The following is a 23,912-nucleotide window of genomic DNA, read 5'->3' on the forward strand; positions in this document are numbered from 1 at the left end:
AGGTGTCTCCCATTCCACAAGAACATGGAGATCTATACCCTACCCAGAAAAAGCTTGCTGAGTTCTCGTCTACCTCTCTTCCTCATGTGGTCCACATGGTCCCTGATTCTAAGTGTGTGCAAGATGCAACGCCCTACTAATCCAGGATCGTTACACTGTGTATTTAAAATGGTGCTTAACTCATTAAGCGAGACATTTGGACTCAAAAGTGTAATTAAAATTACAAAAATTTTTAGGTATTAAAATTTTTGATCAAAATGTATAAACTTTTCCATTAAAACTTTATGTGGTTATAGGGGATCCCAACAAGAGTTTTAAACCAAGTGTAGATACAACCAAAATTACAAAAATAGTCAGCTTAAGCGACAAAATTGGACTTATACCCTAAGTCCCTCAAAAGTATATCGACTACGACGGCCGAGTAGGCCGAACGTGTACGAACTGCACTCATGACCGGTCGACCTTTCCCTTGCCCTTACCTACATCATAGAGCAACCGTGAGCCAGGGCCCAGCAAGAAAACCCCACAAGGCATAATAATAGTCACATTAAATATAAACAACAATTACCACACATCACATATAATAAATGCATTCATTCCAATCATATAAATTATAAACATGTTTCACAACTTATAAACATGCTCATTTCAAACACATAAACCAGTTACACAGCCCAACCAAGTAGCCTTGCCGAAAGGCCCATCCAAGTGAGGTGCGTCTCCTAGCACCCAGCTTACAGTCCATGCAGGGTAAGTGAGTACTGCTCCCTCAAATTGACCCCGCCATCATGGCCCATGTTCCACACGATTGCCGAATATAGATCATATCGATCATCCACATACAATTCAACACATATAAGCATAGAAAACAACATTATGCATGATGGGAAACTCAACCATAACAAATTCAGATATACGTTTATAACCACATCCCAATATAATCTAGAAAATCCCCCGCTTTATGTGCATATGCCGGTGTTCCTACCTGGATTCCAAAAATGGTGATAAAATGACCAAAGTGTGATTCCGTTCAAGCGTCTTTAGACAATCCTAAACAAATCTAATCAAAATCGATTAATACCAAGCTTAGTTCACAATTCTGACTCTAAGAGAATAACATCTAAACTTGGCTTAGGTACAAGATTTGTAGAGCTTTCTACAAGCTTTCTAACCATATAAAGAACGTCTAAATCCAACATCGGAGTCAAAAGTAATGGTCTATTTACAAAACAAGAAAAAATTGTGAGCTAAAATAGGGTTGGTGTCGTGGCATCTAAAGAAAGTTTCATTTGCGTCGCAATGCCCACTGGTGGCAGAGAGTATTATGAAAAATGCATTTGGGTACTGCAACACCACTAGATGAAGAGAGCCTTACGAGCCTAGAATTTCATACTACCCCATTTGTAATCCCCTGCGATTTCAGGCCCTAAATTCGACCCAAGAACCCCAAAAATCGACCCCAGATTGCACCAAACTCAGAATTCATACCATAAAACATGTGCAATACTCTTTATACATCATTTAGACATCACTCAACCATCAAATTTGAACCAAACACATGAATAGGAAATTTTAGGGTTCTAAAACCCATTTTCCCCCAAATTCTAAAAAATCAAACTCAATCCCTTACTTTCTATTTGAATTCAAGCTATTAAACAATTAATAAAATGTTTATATCTCCATTGTGCCTACCTAAACAACCTAGGGTCACCCAAATCGAAAATTACACAAAATCCTCAAGAACTCTTCAAGAACCATGAAGAACAAGGAGAGAAATCCCTCACCTTTCTGAAATTCAAAAATTCTAAGTGATGGTGGCTTTATCAGTTGCTAGATTCCCTCTTGTTGATGCTTAATCTCCTCCAATCACTATAAATCAACCCAAAAATTTGCCTCTAGCTCAAGCTTGATCCTAGGATTAGTAGGAAAATGAAGAGAAAGAGAAGGAAAGTGAGAGAGAGGAGAGCATGTAAATTGTTGGCTTCCCTCAACACTTAGCCAATTCTTGTATGATTCCATGGCCAAAAGACCATTTTTCCTTGATATTCACTTAACCTCAAAACTAACGCCAAGGGCAATATAGTCATTCTCCTATACTTCCCACTAAACCTCAAATTACACCACTAATTCCCAATTTGTCAACTAATCCATCAAACTTAGCCATTTCACCAATTAATTTCATTCTACCAATACCCTCAAAAAGATTAAAAATTTCCAACAATACCACTAAGCTCGACCCGAGCTGGGTATTTATCTCTGTTGTGACTTTTATGCAAAAACCGCCTGAAGGGATCCACTCATGCCAAAAATTAAATATATCCACATAATAGTGTGATCTTAAGAACATATCACATAAAATATACAAATATACCATCAACGGGTCAAAATTATGAAAATACTTTTTTTTTACAAAAGCGAGTCTTTAAATACATTTAATACACATAATCATGAATACTCAATCATATAATAATACAATTCACATAATTACCCCACTTGTCCTCCCAGCATGGTATTCTAAGCACTTAATTCTTTTAGAAGTTTTGGGACACTACACCACCCTTGACCTCAACTATAACTAAGAGCACTCAAGGCATAAAATGCTACACTCGTGGAAAAGAACTCAACCTTCAAGGTGTAAGTTGAGGAACTCTCTAAGTCTTGCAATGAGCCTTTGAAGTTCAAAGAAAAGCTCAACTGCCTCAGGCAAAAAAACTCAACCTAACCTCTCACATGGAAGCCTTAGACAAAGAAGCTTCTGAGTTATAATCCAACATTCCAAGGCTTCAAATAAGAGAAAGAAATTTAAGGATAAGATTAAGTTTCTCAATGTTGTGGATTCCAATGTCAATCAAGTTTGAGAATGAGAAGCCTTTAATGATGGAGATTCACAGTAAGGTGGAGCACTTGATGAAGGAGGTCTAGGAGTCAAGAGATTGTGTCCTTACGCTTGAGACTCACAAAAAAGAGTTCAAGGCGTGAAAACAAGAGCATAAGGCTTCTACTTCTACCCTGCACAAGCCTATTGGCAAAGAGACCATTGAGGAGCGAGCTATTGAAAATATGCTATATACTTTGTGGGTTCAACATCTAGAGTATTACTGTTCCACTCTAGGTGTGAAGTATGTAGATGCTCTCATCACTACATGGTTTGTTGAGGGTGAGGAAAAGGGTGATTCTGCTATTGACAACCTAGACAAGGTTGCCCCCCAAAATTATAAGTCACTATGTTCATAATTTTTTCTAGTAACTTGTATTTACTTTTGTTTTGTACATATTTAAGGGTTTAGCTATAACGCCCTACTATTCCAGGACAATTACACTGTGTATTTTGCAATAGTGCTTAACTCACTAAACGAGTCATTTGGACTTAAAATGTGTAAATAAAACTAACTCAAGTATTAGGTATTAAATTTTTTGGTCAAACAGTAATCATTTCATCAAAAAGGTTTAACTTTGTACACGGGATCCCAAAAAGAGTTCATAAACTAATACATAAACAAAGTAAATACAAAGGGCCAGCCTAAGTAGAAAAATCAGGGTTCAACCCTAGTTCCAGCAAGTGATCTCGGCCGAGGTGGTCGAGTAGGCCGCAAATGTACATGTAACGACCCAAAATCACTAATATATGGCTTAAGGGCCTTGATTAGTGCGTCGGGAAGGCATAATTGGTTTATGTATGAGTTCATTGAATTAATGCATGATTATATGATAAGCATGCTTGTATGACTATATGAATGCAAATGTGGTTAAATGTTATATCTGTGTGAACCACATTATTATGTGGGTAGATATGCAGTATGCGACTTGAGGCGATCCTAGGGAGCTAGATAGCGGGAAAAGTCACAACGGGGCTTAATATTCGACTTTGGATAAGTCAGGGGTATTTTAGGTATCGGGTAGTTATTTAGACTATCGGGTTATGGAAATAAATATATGGAGATATATTTGAGGTTAGGAGACTTAGGCGGGAATATTGGGGAATTTTACCGTTTTTCCCTCGAGGACGTTTCTGGTACCCCGAGCCTTGGGATTGACTTAACAGACTAAGATTAGACTAAGTTAATGAAAGAAGTAAAACAAAAAGACACAAACCGACCTTCTCAGCTCTTCTCTTCTCTTCTCCTCTCTTCTTTTTTCTCTCCTAAGAAAACTACATAAAATCTAAGGGAAATCAGTTGGAAAACTCTGTGTTTGAGCTGAATTCATGAAGGTTTAGCTTAGTTTAGACTAAGGGTTACTCAACCAAGATTAAGGTAAGAGTTGAGTTGTGTTGTGTTTTTGGGTGTTAGAATTCCGAGTTTTTGGCTGAATATTAAGGTGTTTATGATTTTGATGTTTAAGGGCTGAATTGAAGCTAAGTGCTTGGGTTTTAGCTCAGAGGTTGTTAGGGAAGTGGTTCAGCATAAGAGGTAAGCTTCAATTCATAATTCAGAGGTTAAAATTTGAGTTTTGCATAACTGGTTTTGGTGTTTTGAGTTGCTGGGTTTCAGAAATCAAAATGGAATTTTAGTAGGTTTTTAAGCTAGATTTCTGTTGGATTATGTTGTTAGAATCATGCTAAAAGTTTTGTGATTAATGGGTTTTGAATTAGGGTACTTTGGGATGGTTTTGAATGGGGTTAGGATGATAGAAATGGTGGATTTTCTGGGCATGAAGGAGAGGGTCGTGGCTCTGTTCTAGAGCGCTGCGGCCCTACGAAGCAAGAGAGCCAGGGAGGCTCGGCCAAGGGAGAGTGCCAGGGCGCCATTGGGCAGGGCCGCGGCGCATGTCTGCTTACTGGGGGGCTTGGGCTCTGTTTTAGGGGTGGGTCGTGGCTAGGTTTCAAGGGCCATAACCCTTAGGTGCATTTATGATCTTTTGGGGATTTTAAGCATGGGAACATAACCTAAGGTGCTTGGGATCGATTTCACCACCGTGCTTGGTGGAATTCGATGTCCCGGAAGCTAGTATTGTACCCGAAAACCTTTATTTGAATATTAATGGAATCCATTATCTTGGTTGTGACTAGGTGTTTGTTGACGCGGTTCTTCGCCAACAGGTAATTAAGAAAATAAGAGGAAGGGATTAGTGCTTAACTATGAACCGAAATAGATGAATGATCTTCTTAAATGGACTGGTGACACAATCACGTTTTTTAGGTGGTTCAAAGGTTAAAATCCTTCTACTCCACCAACCAATATTATTGTTATATGCTTGGTATTCTTTTACAGGGTGTTTCCTTACACAATAGAATCCAACCCTTTGCAACTCCCAGGGTCTCCATATTTATAGGAGAGGGCACCTGGGAGTTGCTAAGAAGGTCATCTCGTGACCTTCTTACCTATCATGTCAACTCTGTGATATTCATGATTAATTCCTAAAACCTGACACATGAAGTGTGGTCTAATCAATAGGTAAGGGGGATAATGGGCCGCACGGCCCAACCCAGTCGTGGGTGTCTGAATACGCACGTTCATGCTGCGTGTCCAAGAAGTCAGGGATATATCAGACACGTGATGTCTGATATATGCACGTTTACCTTGCGTGGTTGACTTTATAAAAGGTCACAGCCTCCAACTCTAGCTCGTACCACGAGCTGGATGCTTGCCTTGACCTGTGGCCTTCAGAGTCCAGACTCAGTCCTTAAGTAATCTTGGCGAACCTTTGGATACCCCGAGCTAACAAGGTAGGACCTGACGACAACAGCTCCGGTCATGGGGAATCCACGTGGCTGACTATAATTTAGGCCGTATCTCAGCTCGCTAATAGCCTGTTGGAAAATCAGGGCGTACATTTGCCCCCCAAGCCCCTGCTCGTGGTATAAGACGTCGTGTAGGGCCACAATAGGGGCTTTTAGGCTTCCCCATGAACTCTTCATATTCCACACTTTACGCAGGCACCGAATACGTGGAACATCGTGGTTGGTGACGGTACGTCTTCCGAGAACCGCATTAAATGGCCTAGCCTATACTCAGTCGTCATTTCGTCTTCTGAGTGGAGAGCCTTGGATCCCACATCAGGGCAATCCAACGGCCCTCCTCATGTGGCCTTTCACATATATAAAAGGGGTGGCCACCTTACGCATGGGCCACCCGTTCATTTGAAATTTTTCAGAATTTTCTTTCTTCTTCTCTCTTCTTCGTCTCCAAAAGAAAAACCTTTTTCTCTTCGGTCGCCATTCCCAGCACTCAAGAAGTTCAGGTGTAAGGGCTCCCTTGAAGCTTTGGAATCAACTACTCTGACGAAGCCCCAACCCAGACAACCCCTTCATCCTCTTCTCAACCAGAACACTCTGTAAGTCTCCTGACCGTGCATGCTTTGAGATTATTTTTCACTGTAGCCTAGGTAAATATTTACTGTAGCCACATGCAAGGTTTTGTTGGTTCTTGTGGGTATGAAGGGAGAAAGCCTTTAGGTTAGGGTATCTCTTGTAGTAGAAAACCATTTAGGAACACGGTTTATAGGATGCATTTTCTGGGGAAATTTTCTGGGTATGATTTTTGGTATGCTTGTTTAAAATATCCAGTATTTTGGGTGCAAAACCGGGTAGCTTAGGGGACACGGTTCACAGGCGGTTTTGCCTCTCTTGCCTACTGAAACTTTCCTTCCAAGGAAAAATTCTATCCTGACCCTCCTGACACACGAATTCTGAGTAATCGGGGATCTGTTGGGAGCACAGGCGCGTGTTCATAGAACCGCGTTGTTATACCCAAAAATTGGAGAATGCATTCTAGGAGAGCTAAGGGGAGTGGTCCTAGGAGACCCCAAGGAGGATGTGGTCCTAGGAGACCCCAAGGGAGTGGTCTTAGGAGACCCCAAGGAGAAAGTGGTCTTAGGAGACTCCAAGGAGGATGTGGTCCTAAGAGACCCCAAGGTGTGGTGTGTAGGAGGCAAGCCTCCCAAGGTTTCCTAAGTGTTGGCTCGAACGTGTCCAAGGTAAGTAGCTAAGGAGGAGGAGTCTCATGCAAGAGGATGGAGACTTAGATTTTGATAAGGAAAGTCTATACAATGTTCGATCGGACATGTTTGGGAGATGCTAAAGGAGGTTGCTTCAATGTTGTCCAAGGTGAGGTTGCCTCAATGTTGTCCAAGGTGAGGTTGCCTCAATGTTGTCCAAGGGGAGGTTGCCTCAATGTTGTCCAAGGTGAGGTGCCAAGGAGGTTGCCTCGGACCACCTTGGTCCGAGGAGAAGCCAAGGAGGTTGGTTCAAGGAGAAACATGGCATGCTAGAGGAGAGTGTCATGTTAGAGGAGAGAAGTGCATGTCCTACCACCATGCACGTTCAACCCACCAAAAACATGTCCTACCACCATGCATATCCTACCACCATGCATGTTCAACCAGCACTTGCATGGGTAGTGAGTAGGAGGTAGACCAACTAGATAGAGGGGACTAAGTCAGACACAACTCCAACAACATATGCGGGAATCTCTCATTTCTTCCCACAAATGGGGGGTTTGTTACATTTCAAATTTTGAATGATTAAATGTAATAAATATAATAAAATATCCCTATTATAAGGGGATATCAGTTGAGGATCCCATCTCTATAAATAGAGAGCTTATGGGATGAGAGAGGGGCTTCTTCTGCTTCTTCTTTCTAGAGAGAGAAAATTGGGTCTGTCTATTCTAGAGAGAGAAAGTGCTGAAATTAGAGAGAATTCTTGTATTTTCACAATCTATACTGAAGAAACTCAGTTGGCTCAGTCCATCTGATCTTGAGTATAGGTCTATAAATTACAACTCTAAGTGGATTAGGCTATTACCGACAATCGGGGCTGAACCACTATAAAAATCTCGTGTGTTCTTTATTTTCTTTATTGTACCGTCTGTGTCATTTTTATTTCTCTTGAAGGTTTGTCGTTATTGACGTTCTCACGTCGTTGGCTAAAAACGCAGTCAACACGCGTGGTCTCACTCTCCACGGGCTGAGATTACCTCAGCTCATTCAAAGAAACACTCCTTTTGATTCTTTTTTTTTTTTTTGAGGAAAAGAAGAACTATATTAATCAACAAACACAAGATAGCTACAAACCCAGCAGTAGCTAACAGCTACAACAAACAACAAGAAGCAAGAGTTATAGGGAGTTTATAGGGCCAATTACATCTCTTTCTCTTTTCTTAGCCTTAGAGCAATTAATTCCCTTAACTCTAGCTTTGATAGCTAATTTCATAGATGAACTAACTACCGTCACTGAGCTATAACACAAATCAAACACACACCTATTTCTATTACACCAAACTGAATAAAAAAACTGCTGAAAGAATAGCATTCCAAACCGAGGACAGCAAGTCTGAACAGACATTGGTGCTCCAAATCTTCCAGATTCCAATGGTATGAGGCCAGCCATTAAAACTGGACCAGGAACTAACTTCTTACAGAATTTTCTTAGTGAAAGTGCAGTAAAAAAAGAGGTGTTGATGGGATTCAGTGACACTTTCACAAACAGGGCAGAAATAAGAGGCCAGCTCCATAATTTTCCCAAGATTATCTCGAGTAAGAAGGTGTTCATTCATCACTTGCCAGGAAATAAATCTATGTTTTGGGACACATAAACGATGCCATATAGCAAAAGAATATTCATCACTCCTTTTGATTCTTCCTTATGCTTAGGTCGCCTTTTCTGAAATCTTTTCTTTTGTTCGCTAGGCGACCAGATGGCACCCAAGAAGAACGCTCCAAAGAGGATCGCTGGCAGCGAGTCCTCCCAACAATCCAAGGGAAAAGAGGTGATGACGGACTCCCCAATCCCTGCCTTCGGGCCGGCTGTGGAGCAGGAGCTCGAGGTGGCGCCCGATGCTTTCTTTGAGGCTGAAAGGATCATCTCAAAGATCACTGACCAGGGGAAAGTGAATAAGATATTCCTTTCCCATGGCATCGAACTGGGGAGGGGCGCCCTGATCGCTCGACCTCCCACAGAAGGTGAACGGAGCTATGCGCCGCTCAACGAGGAGTTCGCGGCCTGGAGTGACGAGCACTTCAAAGTCAGGGCTTTCCTCCTGCTGGATCAGTACTTCGCCGACTTCCTCAATTATGTGAGGTTGGCCCCTCTCCAGCTCCCCCCCAACTCCTATCGTTTGTTGGCGGGGTTGAGATATCTGTTCTAGAAACAGGAGTGGGAGGTTCCCACTCCGGCAGATATCTTATACTTTTTCTGCCTTAAAGCCAGCCCAGAGCAGCGGGGGCGAGGTGACGGGTTCTATTACTTAACCCAGTTTCCAAATACGGCTGCGGTCATCGAGCTGCCCAACCACCCCAACGACTTCAAAGACCAGTTCTTTATGTCCAAGGGGTTTCGCAACTACGACCTGCACTACTTCAACCGTCCTCGTAAGTACCTTTCATCTCTAGCTCGTAAGTTAAGTATCAGTTAGCTCCCCCCTGTATCCATTTTTGACTTAGAATAATTCTGCACCTATCTTTGCGAGGACAGAGAAGTCTGTGATCCTCTGAAGCCAGTACGAGACACTGGCGGGCTTGCCCCCCAGTGAAAAGGACTATCGCCAACTCATGACAGACGAGATGATGCTGGCCTGCAAGCTGATCTCCCCAGGCCAGACTCTGAATTTGAGAAGGCCCCAAGTGCCTCCCCCAGCTCGCGAGATGAGGCCTATCCCCGTGGAGGAGGCCGCGGGGGATGAGGATGTGGAGGACGAGGAGGACGAGGTGCCACTCGTGAGGACGAGGAAGCGGGCACTGGAGGTCACCCAAATAACAAATGAGGAGAGGATCCGGTCTGGAGCAGCTGCAGGTCCCTCCAGCCAAGGTAACCCATATATGTTTAGGAACTTAGATAGGGCCACTGCAGACCCCCGGCTAGCTAGGTTCAATCATAAACAGCTCGTCCAACGCCGTCGAAGTGACTCAGACTTTGATGTAACCCTACTCCACTGCGTCGACCAGCTCGTGTTGGATTATGAAAGTAGCCGCCCTAGGGGTACCATAGTTGTAGACAACACCCTAGCCTTTAGGTCGATCCTATTCGAGGAGTATGGGAACAACCTTCGGTCATGGCCATCACTCCGGGAGGGTGTCGTAGCTCCGGGTCTTAGGCAATATGTAGAAGAGTCTAGTCCTGAGACAGCCTCGGATCCAGAACCCGCGCTAGCTCGGGAAGTAATTGTCTTAGATTCCCCCGCAAAAGCTCTGGGGCCGATGGTCGTGACCATAGATTCCTCTTCTAGCTCGGAGGGTAGGATTCCTTTTAGTATGTATATATATACTTGAGTTTCGCCTTTTCCCCCTTGTTTTTGTTTTTGCATGACTGCTTATTGACATATTGATGTTGTCTTTGTTTTTCCAGAGGAGATGTCTCAACCCAGGGGAAAAAATCTGCAAGCTATGTTCACCAGATGGAGCCCCTCAGCTGGGGCCTCTGGGCCCAAAATGAAGAAGCTCCGGGTGGCGAAGAAAGTCGCTGGGACCCCAACCAAGTCCCCTGCAAAGGGGAAAGAGCAGACCCCAGCTGCCCAGGCCGAGGAAAGTATACCTCTTGATGTAGTGGTGAACATGCCCCCACCCCCTCCGCGAGTTCCGGCCTTTGTCCGGGACACAGGGGCGGAGCTCGGGGCCTCGGCAACTGCGCCCCCCGAGGTACGTATCCCGGTGGACCCCCAGGATCTGGAGAAGATTCCAGATGTCTTTCGGGGGACGGTGTATGAGACGGTGAGCTACGCCGTCAACCACTTCTATCGTTTCCATGAGAGAGAGCTGCGGGCCATCGAAACAAGGAGCCTTGTGGGCGTAATGGAATCTTCATTGGGCATTGCCCTAACGGTAAGCTGACCTTACCCTTTTATGATTTTTGATTATCATGCCTTGCCCTATTTTTCCTTTCCTTTTTTTTTTCTAAGGAAGTTGCCACTCCGTTTTTGCAGAGCGTCTTGGCCCTTCACCGGAGCATAGCCAGGACCAAGGTCCAGCTCAAGGATATGAGGGGCGAGCATCAGGCGGTTGTGGCCACCCATCAAACTTCCTTGCAGACAATCCAACAGAAAGAAAAAAAGCCAAGGATGCCCTGGCAGCCGTGCAGGGCGAGCTGGAAGAAGCCCACCCCAAGCTTCAAGAGGCCGAGGCTACCAAAGCCACCCTCGCTGCCTCACTAGTCGAGCTAGACTCTGCGAAGGTCGGGGCCGAGGAGGCTAAGGCCGCCTTGGAAATGGAGAAGGCAGCTTCCAGCACCGCCATGGAGGACATGCTCTACCACTGCTGGGCTTATAACCCGGACGACGACTTCTCCTTCTTAGGAGCGGACGGGGAGGTCTTCCTGGAGGGGTTCAAAGCTCGCCTCCAGCAAGAGGCACCTTCTGAAACCGGGGAGGCATCCGTTGTAGCCGAGCAGGAGGGCGAGACGAAGACCTTCACGGGGCAGCCTGGTGGAGCTTAGGGCCTTTCTTTTTCACACCCATTCCTTTAATATTCTCATTTTTTTTGTGTAACTTTGCATGAGGTTTTTCTACCTCGAGACAATCGGTTTTATCAATTTTTACTTTTGATTGGTTTACTTCCTTTTGCCTTTACGCATTTTAGTTACTATTTTGAAAAACTTAGTTCGCGTTAATTTCTATCAATTTCTCGTGCTCTTTAAGAAAAACAACGATCAATCGATTTAAATTAACTTCTAAGTTTTATGACCTGGTTATACCCAGGAACTTAGTTTGAAAACTTAGTTCGTGTTAATTTTTATCAATATCTCGTGCTTTTTAAGAAAAACAACGATCAATCGATTTAAATTAACTTCTAAGTTTTATGACCTGGTTATGTCCAGGAACTTAGTTCGAAAACTTATTTCGTGTTAATTTTTATCAATATCTCGTGCTCTTTAAGAAAAACAACGATTAATCGATTTAAATTAACTTCTAAGTTTTATGACCTGGTTATGTCCAGGAACTTAGTTCGAAAACTTAGTTCGTGTTAATTTTTATCAATATCTCGTGCTCTTTAAGAAAAACAATGATCAATCGATTTAAATTAACTTCTAAGTTTTATGACCTGGTTATGTCCAGGAGCTTAGTTTGAAAACTTAGTTCGTGTTAATTTTTATCAATATCTCGTGCTCTTTAAGAAAAACAACGATCAATCGATTTTAATTAACTTCTAAGTTTTATGACCTGGTTATGTCCAGGAGCTTAGTTTGAAAACTTAGTTCGTGTTAATTTTTATCAATATCTCGTGCTCTTTAAGAAAAACAACGATCAATCAATTTAAATTAACTTCTAAGTTTTAAAACCTGGTTATATCCAGGGTAGAGCTTAGTTCACGTTAATCCTTTATCAATATCTCGCATTATTTAAGAAAAACAACGATCAATCAATTTGAATTAACTTCTAAGTCTTTAAGGCGACCTGGTTATATCCAGGCACCATATGCCCCCTAAGTAACTAAGAAAGGGTCTTTCGTGGTTACTTTAGATTACACTTGTAAACATGTACAATCATAAACGAAAAGTTAATTCTCATTGCTTAATACATAAAAAAAAAATGGCCTTTTAGGCCTTACAAGGGGGTCATTGATAATATCTCTTCAAATGGATGGCGTTCCAAGTTCGTGGGACTGCCCCTCCATCGAGCCGAGCTAATTTGTAAGTTCCCTCTTTAATGACCTCGATGACTTGATATGGCCCTTCCCAGTTCGGTCCCAATACTCCATCTTTGGGATCCTTACCGGCTAAGAAAACCCTCCTGAGGACCAGGTCGCCAATGCTAAATGCACACTTTTTGACTTTTGAGTTGAAATAACGAGTGATTTTTTGCTGGTAATGTGCAAGCTGGAGTTGCGAATCTTCTCGTCTTTCATCAACCAAGTCAAGGGAAGCGCAAAGTAGCTCGTGGTTGCGGTCCTGGTCATATGCCTGGACTCTAGGCGAAGGTACCTTAATCTCCACAGGGAGGACTGCCTCACTCCCAAAAGTCAGGGAGAAAGGAGTATGACCCGTAGGAGTCCGGTGCGAGGTCTGGTATGCCCACAGAACCTAGGGGAGTTGTTCTGGCCAGACCCCCTTGGCTTCGTCTAGTCTCTTCTTGAGGCTCGCCTTTAGGGTCTTATTGACGGCCTCGACCTGGCCATTCACCTGAGGATAGGCCACAGAGGAGAAGTTTTTCACAATTCCATACCTTTCACGAAACTCAGTGAATAGGTCGCTGTCGAACTGAGTCCCATTGTCGGAAACGATCTACTTGGGTAGCCCGAATCAGCAGATAATGCTCTTAACCACGAAGTCGAGGACTTTTTTGGAAGTTATTGTTGCCAAAGGTTCTGCCTCAGCCCACTTCGTAAAGTAGTCGATGGCCACCACGGCGTAGCGGACCCCGCCTTTTCCAGTAGGGAGGGCGCCAACCAAGTCGATCCCCTAGACTGCAAATGGCCATGGGAAAGAGATCATCTTCAGCTCGACTAGGGGAGCTCGGGCAACTGTGGCGAATCGCTGGCACTTGTTGCACTTCTTGACATACGAGATCGAGTCCTTGGACAGAGTGGGCCAGTAATATCCTTGCCTTAAGACCTTTAGGGCCAAGTTGTGCCCCCTAGTGTGATCCCCGCAAAAACCCTCATGCACCTCCTGCAGGATGGCCTTTGCTTCGCCTGGAAGAACACATCGTAGGAGAGGTAGAGAGTGCCCACACCGGTATAGCACCCCGTCTACCACCGTAAACCTTGGGGCCTGGTACAGTACCCACTGCACATCATTACGCCCTTTAGGTAGCGTCCCCTCAATGAGATACTCAAGGATGGGGGTCATCCAGGTCGGCCTGGCGACGATCATCTCGACCTCCACCCTGACTTCTTCTATACTTGGTTTCTCCAAGAATTCTACCGGCACTAACCCCAAATCCTCCGTCTCCCCATAGGTGGCGAGCTTGGCAAGAGCGTCTGCATTAGCGTTCTGCTCTCGAGGTATCTGCTCGATTGAGCCTCGCCCAAATGCAGACAGCTCAACTTTTACCTTTGCCAGGTAGGCAGCCATCTTGGGTCCTCATGCTTGATATTCGCCCAGAACCTGGTTTACCATGAGCTGGGAGTCACTGAAGCACTGGACAGAGCTTGCCTTCAGCTCCTAGGCTATTCTTAGCCCATCCAGCAAAGCTTCGTATTCGGTCTCGTTGTTGGAGGCCTTGAATCCGAATCTCAGTGCCGAGTGGAATCTATGTCCCTCGGGGGATATCAAAATGATTCCAGCTGCGGAGCCGTTTTCATTGGGCGGGCCATCTACGAAGATCTTCCATGACGCCTGGGCCGAGGTGAGCTGGGGTGAGTCTTCTGCAGGGTCCTCCCGGAATCTTGTGCACTCTGCCACAAAATCAGCCAGGGCCTGACTTTTTATAGCAGTTTGCGGGGTGTCCAGAATCTCGAACTGACTGAGCTCGACAGCCCACTTTAACAGGCGTCCCGATGCTTCAGGTTCTTGCAAAACCTGCCTTAAAGGCTGATCGGTCATGACGTGCATTGAGTGGGACTGGAAGTACGGCCTGAGCTTTCGGGAGGCCATGATAAGGCAGAACACCAATTTTTCCATCAACGGGTATCGGGATTCAGCTCTGAGGAGTCTCTTGCTGATGTAATAGACCAGTCTCTGAACCCGGTCTTCTTCTCGGACCAATACGGCGCTAGCTGCATCCTCTGTGATAGCTAGGTAAAGAAAAAGTGGCTCTCCTGCCTTTGGTTTGGATAATACGGGTGGCTCGACCAGATGAGCCTTCAGATCGAGAAAAGCACTTTCGCACTCTTCTGTCCATTCGAACTTCTTATTTCCTCGAAGCAGGTTGTAGAATGGCAGGCACTTATCAGTGGATTTTGAAATAAACCGATTGAGGGCTGCCACCCTTCCTGCCAGGCCTTGGATGTCTTTACGCGACCTGGGTGAGGGAAGCTCGAGTAATGATCTGATCTTGTCGGGGTTTGCCTCGATTCCTCGGGTATTGACGATGAAACCCAGGAATTTTCCAGATGCGACTCCAAAAGTGCACTTCTGTGGATTAAGCCTCATGCCATACTCCCGTAGTATCTTGAAGCACTCCTTCAGGTTGGAAACATGGTTATTGGCAGTCTTTGACTTGACTAGCATGTCGCCGACATACACTTCCATGTTCTTCCCGATCTGGTTGGCGAACATTCTATTACTAACCTCTGGTACGTAGCACCGACATTCTTCAGCCTGAACGGCATGACCTTGTAACAATAAACGTTAGTCGGGGTCATGAAGCTGGTGTGCTCCTGGTCCGCCGGATTCATGGCGATCTGATTGTAGCCTGAGTACGCGTCCATAAAGGACATGAGCTCATGCCCCGCCGTGGCATCCATCAATTGGTCAATCCTTGGCAAGGGAAAATAATCTTTGGGGCAGGCTTTATTCAGGTCGGAGAAGTCGATGCAAGTCCGCCACTTCCCGTTGGGCTTCGGGACCAGCACGGGGTTCGCGACCCAAACCGGAAACTTGACTTCACGGATAAAGCCGCATTTCTTGAGCCGGGCTACTTCTTCCTCTAAGGCCTCAGCCCGAGTTATTCCCAGGCACCTCTGCTTCTAGGACTTTGCAGGAACGCTCTTATCCAAATGAAGGGTGTGCATGATGACATTTGGACTGATTCCCACCATGTCCCCGTGTGACCACGCAAACACATCTAGGTTATCCTGCAGAAAGCTGATCAGCTCCGCTTTCCTCTTGTTACAGAGGTTTTTCCCGAGCTTGACCATCCGTGAAGGGTTCTGTGGATCGATGTTTACTTCCTCGAGCTCTTCAATAGCCTGGAGCTCGGACTTATCCTCGCCTATTCGGGGGTCAATATCCTCACTTAAGACGATATTTTCCCCTTCGGCGCTCTGAGGTTTTTCAATCTCAGGATCAACTAAAGGTTCCTGAGATTCCTCTCCTCCACCTTGGATGACCATTGCTAGCTGCCCAGGTTTCAATTTTCCCTTCATGGAAATGCTGTAGCATTCCCTGGCAGCGAGCTGATCGCCACGGACCGTGCATATCCCTGTGGAAGAAGGAAATTTCAGCGCGAGGTGGCGAACGGAAGTGATGGCCTCAAAAGCTATAAGTGTGGGTCAGCCCAAAATAGCATTGTATGCAGCGGAGCAGTCGATGACCATGAACTCGAGATGTTTTGAGACTGTTCGAGGCCCTTCTCCTAAGGTGATCACCAGCTCGATAGTCCCTATAGCCACTGATCCTTCTCCCGAAAAACCATACAGCATCATGGAGGTTGCCTTCAGCTCGGCGACTGTCAAACCCATCTTCTCCAGTGTGGACCAGAATAGAAGGTTTACCGAGCTCCAATTATCGATCAGCACCCTCCGATTAGCGAGCTGAACTGCTACGACCAGAGGGTCGTTATGAAGGAACTGGACATGGCCCGCATCTTCTTCTGTAAAAATGATCGGTTGCCTCTCCAATCGCTGCTGCTTTGGGAGACGCTGCTCCGAGACGAACTCTACTCCGTTATGTGCCTTGAGTTCGTTTACGTATCTCTTCTGGGTGCCCCTGCTTGCGCCAGCTAAATGCGGACCTCCCGAGATTGTGGATATCTCTCCTCCTATCACTGGAGGAGGGATGTCTTGATCTATCCGAGACCTGGGCTGACTGAACGGGACTTCCGGAGCAGGTTGGCTTGCTGGAACCCTGTTCCGCACGTACTGAGCCAAGGGGCCGGCTCTGATGAGAGTTTTGATCTCATCTTTCAAATGCCTACAATCATCAGTATTGTGGCCGACGTCGTTGTGAAAACGGCAAAACTTGGAGGTGTCTCTCTTCCCCTTCTGGTGCTTCAATGGCTCCGGCTTCTTCTAGGGGAGGCGGGTAGAATTTGTCAGGAAGATGTTCTCCCTAGAGTGGGTAAGCTCTGTATAAGTCATGTAGACCGGCTTAAATTTGTCTACGGACTTATTCTTCTTTGGGCCGTGCTGGTTGACCTCGTCGTTCCCCTTTCTTTTGCCTCCACCGAACTGGTTATTCTGCGTAATGTTTTAGGTCGCAGTCACGACCTCCGTTCCTACTCCAGCGGGCTGCTCAGGGACCTGGCTGGTCCCTGCAGCTGAGGCTTCGGCCTCCTCCAAGTTGATCCATTCCTGGGCCCTATTTAGGAACTCGTTCACTGAGCTAACTCCCTTCATTTGTATTTCTTTCCAGAGTCCCCCTCCAAGAGGATTCCAGTTCTCAAAGCCATGAGCTTAGAGCTGTCATCTGCGTCTCTGGCCCGAGCAGCGACGTTCGCGAACCTGCTCAGGTAAGCCTTCAGAGGCTCGTCGGGCTGCTGCCTCACGTTAGCCAGAGAGTTGGCCTTGACGCGGGAAGCCTGGGAGGCTCAGAATGCCCTTTTAAAGTCAGCAGAGAAAGTTTTCCAGGAGCTGATTAATTATCTTTTGCCTTGTTTGAACCACTGCCTGGCTGGTCCAGTCAGTGTGGAGGGAAATATCAGACACCTCAGCTCGGGGCCAATGTTGTGGGCCATCATCAGGGTGTTGAACATCCCCAGATGATCTGACGGGTCTCCATCTCCGTTGAATTTGGACAGGTGCGGCATACGGAAACTGGGGGCGAAGAGCTCCAGCTCGTCCCCCGAATCATATTCATCTTTCTCTTTCTCCGACAGTAGCTTCCTCATTAGTTCCTCCATCTAAGCCAGGCACTCGAGGGTTTTGTCCTGATTTCCTTGGTTATTCCGGGGCTGCTCAACAGCTCCAGATCCATTGTGTACGTTTGGTGGGTTATTGCCCCTCCTATCTTGAGATAGGTTATTTGGGGAGTTCCCGCCCTTACGCACCTCGGATAGGTCTCCCCCTGAGTGAGCATGACTGCCACCTCCTACCAGCTCTCCTCTATGAGAGTTAAGGCGATCTCGAAGATCGCCCCTCTGGGTGGCTTGAGGACTTTGCGCTGAGCTTAAGCGTTGACGCAGGTCTCCGCCAGAAAGGTCGCTTCGGCGACTGCAAGTTCAGTAGCTCCCGTTAGAAAAGCTCGGAGTCCGCCTTTGGTGGCGAGGATCCGGGCTCTCTCTCGGCGCCCTGCTGCGTCGGGAAGGTCCTGCGGACGGCGGTTTTCTCCTACTGCTTCCATAAGCTGGAATATCTCGGATAGGCCAAGGAGGAGACGGATATCTTATTGGAGACGGAGGATGCCTGACCGGAGATGCAATCCTGGTTCCGTCAGGGCGGATCAAGTTAGGTGGGGGCCTTTCGGCCCTACCAACCTGCGGGTCCCGCGCCTGGCGATCTAGACGGGGCGCAGGACAGCCGGTGAGGACGGGCTGATGTTGTGAGCCCTCCCCGGACCTCCTTTTGGAATTCCCCCGAGCTCTCCTGGGCGCGCTCGAGGCTGGCTGTGAACTGGGAGTTGAAATTCGGACCGAGCGGCTATAATGATGCTCGGCTCTAAGCATTCCTTCGAAGTTTGCCTCTCGATGGTGCGATGAGGGAATAGAGTTGGATGCCGGTGGTCTGTCTGAGCGGCTAGGCCTGGACCGATTACCCCGGCGGGACTTATGAGTCTCGCCTTGCCTCTTTCCGACGTTATCGTCGGTTGTAAGAGGGGGTAGTCGGTCCAACACCTCCTTAATCTGCTGATTAGCTTTCGCTAGTTGGCTCCTCAGTTGAGTGTTTTCCATTTCTACCGCAGTGTAAAAATCTGGGTTCAGATTAGGTGGCCGGGGCACCGAACTTCCAGTGTCATCTTGGCCCACCGGCTATTTGCCCGGCCACTGCTGGATCTCAGGAATTTGTTCACCGGGGATGGCGATATGATGAGCCTCCTGCCCATCATGTTGTTTCGTCTCGTTACCGTGTCTTGATCGAGTGATCACCATAGTTGGATGTTTGCGATAGCACCAATCTAACTTGCTCTCAATGAAAGCACCAAACTGTTGACGCGGTTCTTCACCAACAAGTAATTAAGAAAATAAGAGGAACGGATTAGTGCTTAACTATGAACCGAAATAGATGAATGATCTTCTTAAATGAACTGGTGACACAATCACGTTTTTTAGGTGTTTCAAATGTTAAAATCTTTCTACTCCATCAGCCAATATTATTGCTATATGCTTGGTATTCTTTTACAGGGTATTTCCTTACACAATAGAATCCAACCCTTTGCAACTCTCAGGGTCTCCATATTTATAGGAGAGGGCACCTGGGAGTTGGTAAGAAGGTCATCCCGTGATCGTCTTACCTATCATGTCAACTCTGTGACATTCATGATTAATTCCTAAAATCTGACATATGAAGTGTGGTCTAATCAATAGGTAAGGGGGATAATGGGCCGCACGGCCCAACCCAGTCGTGGGTGTCTGAATACGCACGTTCATGCTGCGTGTCCGAGAAGTCAGGGATATATCAGACACGTGATGTCTGATATATGCACGTTTACCTTGCGTGGTTGACTTTATAAAAGGTCACAGCCTCCAACTCTAGCTTGTACCACGAGCTGGATGCTTCCCTCGACCTGTGGCCTTCAGAGTCCAGACTCAGTCCTTAAGTAATCTTGGCGAACCTTTGGATACCCCGAGCTAACGAGGTCGGACCTGGCGACAACAGCTCCGGTCATGGGGAATCCACGTGGCTGACTATAATTTAGGCCGTATCTCAGCTCGCTAATAGCCCGTTGGAAAATCGGGGCGTACAATGTTAAAGCTAGGGCTCGGGAAACAGATCGTACTCAAGGAACGTCGCTCGTAATCAGTGAACGTAGAAATTAAAGGTAAGAAAACTGCACCCGGTTGTATATTTGTAATGGGACTAAGGGCTCCCTAATATGTATGCTTGAAAGGATGGTATTATGCCATGTAATCAGTAAACCAACGGCCTAAGAGTGCCAAGGGTTACACTAGCGCACAGGGCGCGGCTTGGCCACTGGTAGCCGAGGACAGCTTATTATGCACTGAGCTCGGTTTAAGCGGGCCGGAGTCGGGGGGATAAACAGAGGGTGCGGCCTAAGTTGTTGGCCCTAACTATTATGTGACCTGATTGTTATTTGTGATTAGTTGTGTCATTGATTCTGAATAGGTGCTGAGTGGTTAATGTCGAATATTAAGTGTTTGATCATGCTTAAAGGATTGATTATCTGTTATTGTTGTTTGTGTTGCATATTATGTTTTCTTGCTGGGCCTTGGCTCATGGGTGCTACGTGGTGCAGGCAAAGGCAAGGGCAAGCTTGACCAGCACTGACTTGGAGAGCTCTGTGAGTTGAATGTACATGACCAGCTGCTCCGCCGCCACGGTTGGAGGAATGGCAAGAACAATAGAACCGGAATTGTCTGTTTTGCCTTAGTATGGCTGATGGTTGTCTGTATTTTGGAGATTTTGTAAACCAACTTTTAAACACTATTTTTTTTGGGATCCCATGTGTAAACTGTTTAATTATATAAAATGTATCTTTTGAGACCAAAACCCTTTTTAACCTTAGCACACTCATGGTTAGTGACACGTTTTAACTAAATGACTTGATTAGCAAGTCCTGCACCTTTATAAATACACAATGTAACGGTCTTGGCTATCCAGGGCGTTACAGTACACAACGCCCTCGAAGCCCTCCAACTCATGGCTAGTCCAGCTATTCATTGTCCTTACCTGCACCATAGAGCACCAATGAGCTGAAGCTCAGCAAGAAAACCTCACAGAGTATAACAATAATCCAAATATTCAAAGCAGTAAACACATGTTTCATAAATAACAGATGCATTCATTCCAATCATATAACATGTAAACACGTTCTACAATTTACAAAAGAATACTCATCTCAACCATATAATCAATTAAGCAGCCCAGGAAAAATAGCCCTGTCGAACGACCTAACCGAGCGAGGTGCGTACTCAAGCACTCAGCTCATGGTTCATGTCGGGCAAGTGGGGACCGAACCCTCAAATTGAACTTTCCCTTCAACCTGCATTCCACATGCTCTGCCGAGCGTCCCACCCGAGCGAAATGCGTACTCAGGCACCCCCTCTGTTCATGTTGAGCGAGTAGGGACTGCACCCCCAAACTGAACTCGCCTTCAAGATCTACATTCCACATGCTTTGCTGATCATCCCCACGCTCAATGCGATGACCGTCTAGCCCCACGTTCCACACGATGTCCAAATATCAGTCATACCATACATTCACAGGTAGTTCAAGGCTAATAAGCATACCAACCAATAACTCTATGTGGATATACCGATTTTCTTACCTCGAGTCCTAAGCAATGAGGCGAGGCGACCCCGAGCACAGTTCTTTTCCCCCTAGCCTAGAGGTGATCCTAGTCACACCATAAACGGTACCCCCATTAAGATCCAAATCCATTTACTGAATTCGAGACCAATCCCAAGCCCTTGGGACCTCCAATTTCACCAAACGAGGTGGTGGAATAGTCCCTCGAGCACCAAAGTTCTTCCCAAGACCAATAAATGACTCATGCTAAAATGGGCATAGGGCATGGGCGCTCCAACTGGGCAGACACCTCACAATCTCTCCCCTGCATAGGACAGGGGCGCTACATCGTGAACCCAGAAATTTCTGGGTTTTTCTGCATTTTTTATCGAACTCACAACCTTAAATCTATCCCCAAACCTCAATCAAGGCAAGAATTGAGCCCCAAAACCACCATAATACACCTCAAGAAACATAAAAACACCAAACGTTCAACCAAAAATACTTTGAACCTCAAACTCACCCTTTGAGTTTCAAGACCTGAACTCCTCTCCAAATCTGAAATTTAAACCATAAAGCACAAATTTCTAGCTACAACAAAGCTTCCCAAACCAATTCAAATAAGTTAATAACCTCAAAACATCAAATTAAAACTAGAAAACCAACCTCAAGCCATACTCCAACTTTCCTCAAGAACACCATAAAACTAGAAAACTCAAGAAAAGTTTTAGAAATTTTACCTTATATATGGACTTTTGGAATCCCCACCTCTTGCTAATCCTTGCTAGCTTCTAGCTCCCAAAAGAGTTCAAAATTCCTCAATAAATCTCAATAAGCTTCAAGCTTGGGTCACTTGAAAGCTTTGTGCTCTTAGCTAATTTGGAGAGAAACCCCAAGAAAGAGAAAGAGAGAGCATGTGAATGACAAAACCTCTCAGCCAAGGATTCATTTGTTTCCTCAAATTATGTGGTCAAAAGACCACAATACCCCAACCATAAGCTTAACTCCAAAGTTGAGCCCGAGGGCAATTTAGTCATTTGTCCTAATTTCCCATCAATCTCAAATTACACCATAATTTCCCAATAATCCATTACACCCAAATACTTATCAAATTAATTTTCATCACCCAATAAATCCCAGTAATTTATTTAATTACTCAAAATACTCCTAAGCTCACCTCGAGCCGGGTATTTGACCCCGTTGTGACTTTTCTGTTAAATTGCTCACTAGGGTCGCTTCATGCAGAATAACTCAAATATATCTACATAATAATGTGGTCTCAATCATAAGACACATGTAGTTACAAATATACCATCAACGTGTTCAAATTACATAAATGCCCTTCTAATAAGAAACGAGCCTACAAACATATTTAATACACTTAAACATGCATAAACATTCATATCATAATATAACTCAAATAATTTACATAAGTACACATATATAATCACAAAATACACACAATATCCATTTATGCCCTCCCGCCACGTTAATCAAGGTACTAAACCTAATTAGCAAACTTGGGACGTTACATTAGCCCCCTTAATTATTTTTAAACTTAAAGTCTGTAATGATTTATTTTTTTATTTTATTTTTTACATCTTTTTAATTATGAATTTAAGGGGCTTGTGGTATCTCCTCTTTTATAGTATTCTGGTATGTTGATAATCTTGTTGGGCATGATTCCTTAAAACATGTAATTAGTACATTATTTATGAAATTTATAAAAAGAAAGGGTTTGATATGATTAATATTTATTGCTATGTGAATATGATTTACATAAACATCAAAAAATGCTTAATTCCTTAACATAGCTATTGTTGACGCGGTTCTTCGGCAACAGATAATTAAGAGAAGAAGAGAAAGAGATTAGTACTTATCAGTAGAACCGTCGCAGATATGAGATCTTTGTGGAAAGAACTGGGTGACCCTAAACACGTTTTTAAGTGGTTCGAAGGTTAAAATCCTTCTACTCTACTAGTCAATATTATTGATCTTTTCTGGGTAATTGGTTTACAAAATGTATAGTTCTTACAAGACTATTTTTTCCAACCCCTATCAACTCCCAGGGTCTCCATATTTATAGGAGAAGGCACCTGGAAATTGGTAGGGAGGTCATCCCGTGACCTTACCATTTGTCATATCAAGTCTGTGATATTCATGATTAATTCCTAAACCTGACACACAAGTGTGGTCTAATCAGTATGGAAGGAGATAATGGGCCGCACGGCCCAACCCGTCCGTGGGTGTCTGAATACGCACGTTCCTGCTGTGTGTCCGAGAAGTCAGGGGGATATCGGACACGTGATGGCAGGATTATGCACGTTTATCTTACGTGTTGACTTCCCATAGGGTCAGAGCTTTCCTGAGAGGCTCGCTACCGGAGCAATCCATAACCCGAGCTGATCCGTCAGTGGTCGCCGGATGTTGTTCCCAGCTCCTGGTGCAACAAGAAGGAGCTGGAAACAGGACCCCCTCGAGCTAGAAAGGGCCCGTCCTGAAAATAGAGCCTCTGGCCTGTGGGAGCCTCGGGCTAAATCATGTTTAGTCCGAGGCTCGTCCTGCTAAACAGCCCGTGGGAAAACCAGGGCGTACATCTGCCCCCCAAGCTCCTGCTCGTGGTCCATGACGTCAGATATGGGAGACCACAGTAGGGGCTTTTAGACTTCTCCCACAACCCTTCGCATTCCATGCTTTTCGCATGCGTCTGATACGTGGAACGCCGTGGGTGGCGACGGTACACTCTACGAGAACCGCATTAAATGGCCTAGCCTACTGTCCAGCCGTCGTTTCACATTTCGAGTGGAGGGTCTCCCAAG

Source organism: Humulus lupulus, chromosome 6, assembly GCF_963169125.1.
Source record: "Humulus lupulus chromosome 6, drHumLupu1.1, whole genome shotgun sequence".
NCBI lineage: Eukaryota > Viridiplantae > Streptophyta > Magnoliopsida > Rosales > Cannabaceae > Humulus > Humulus lupulus.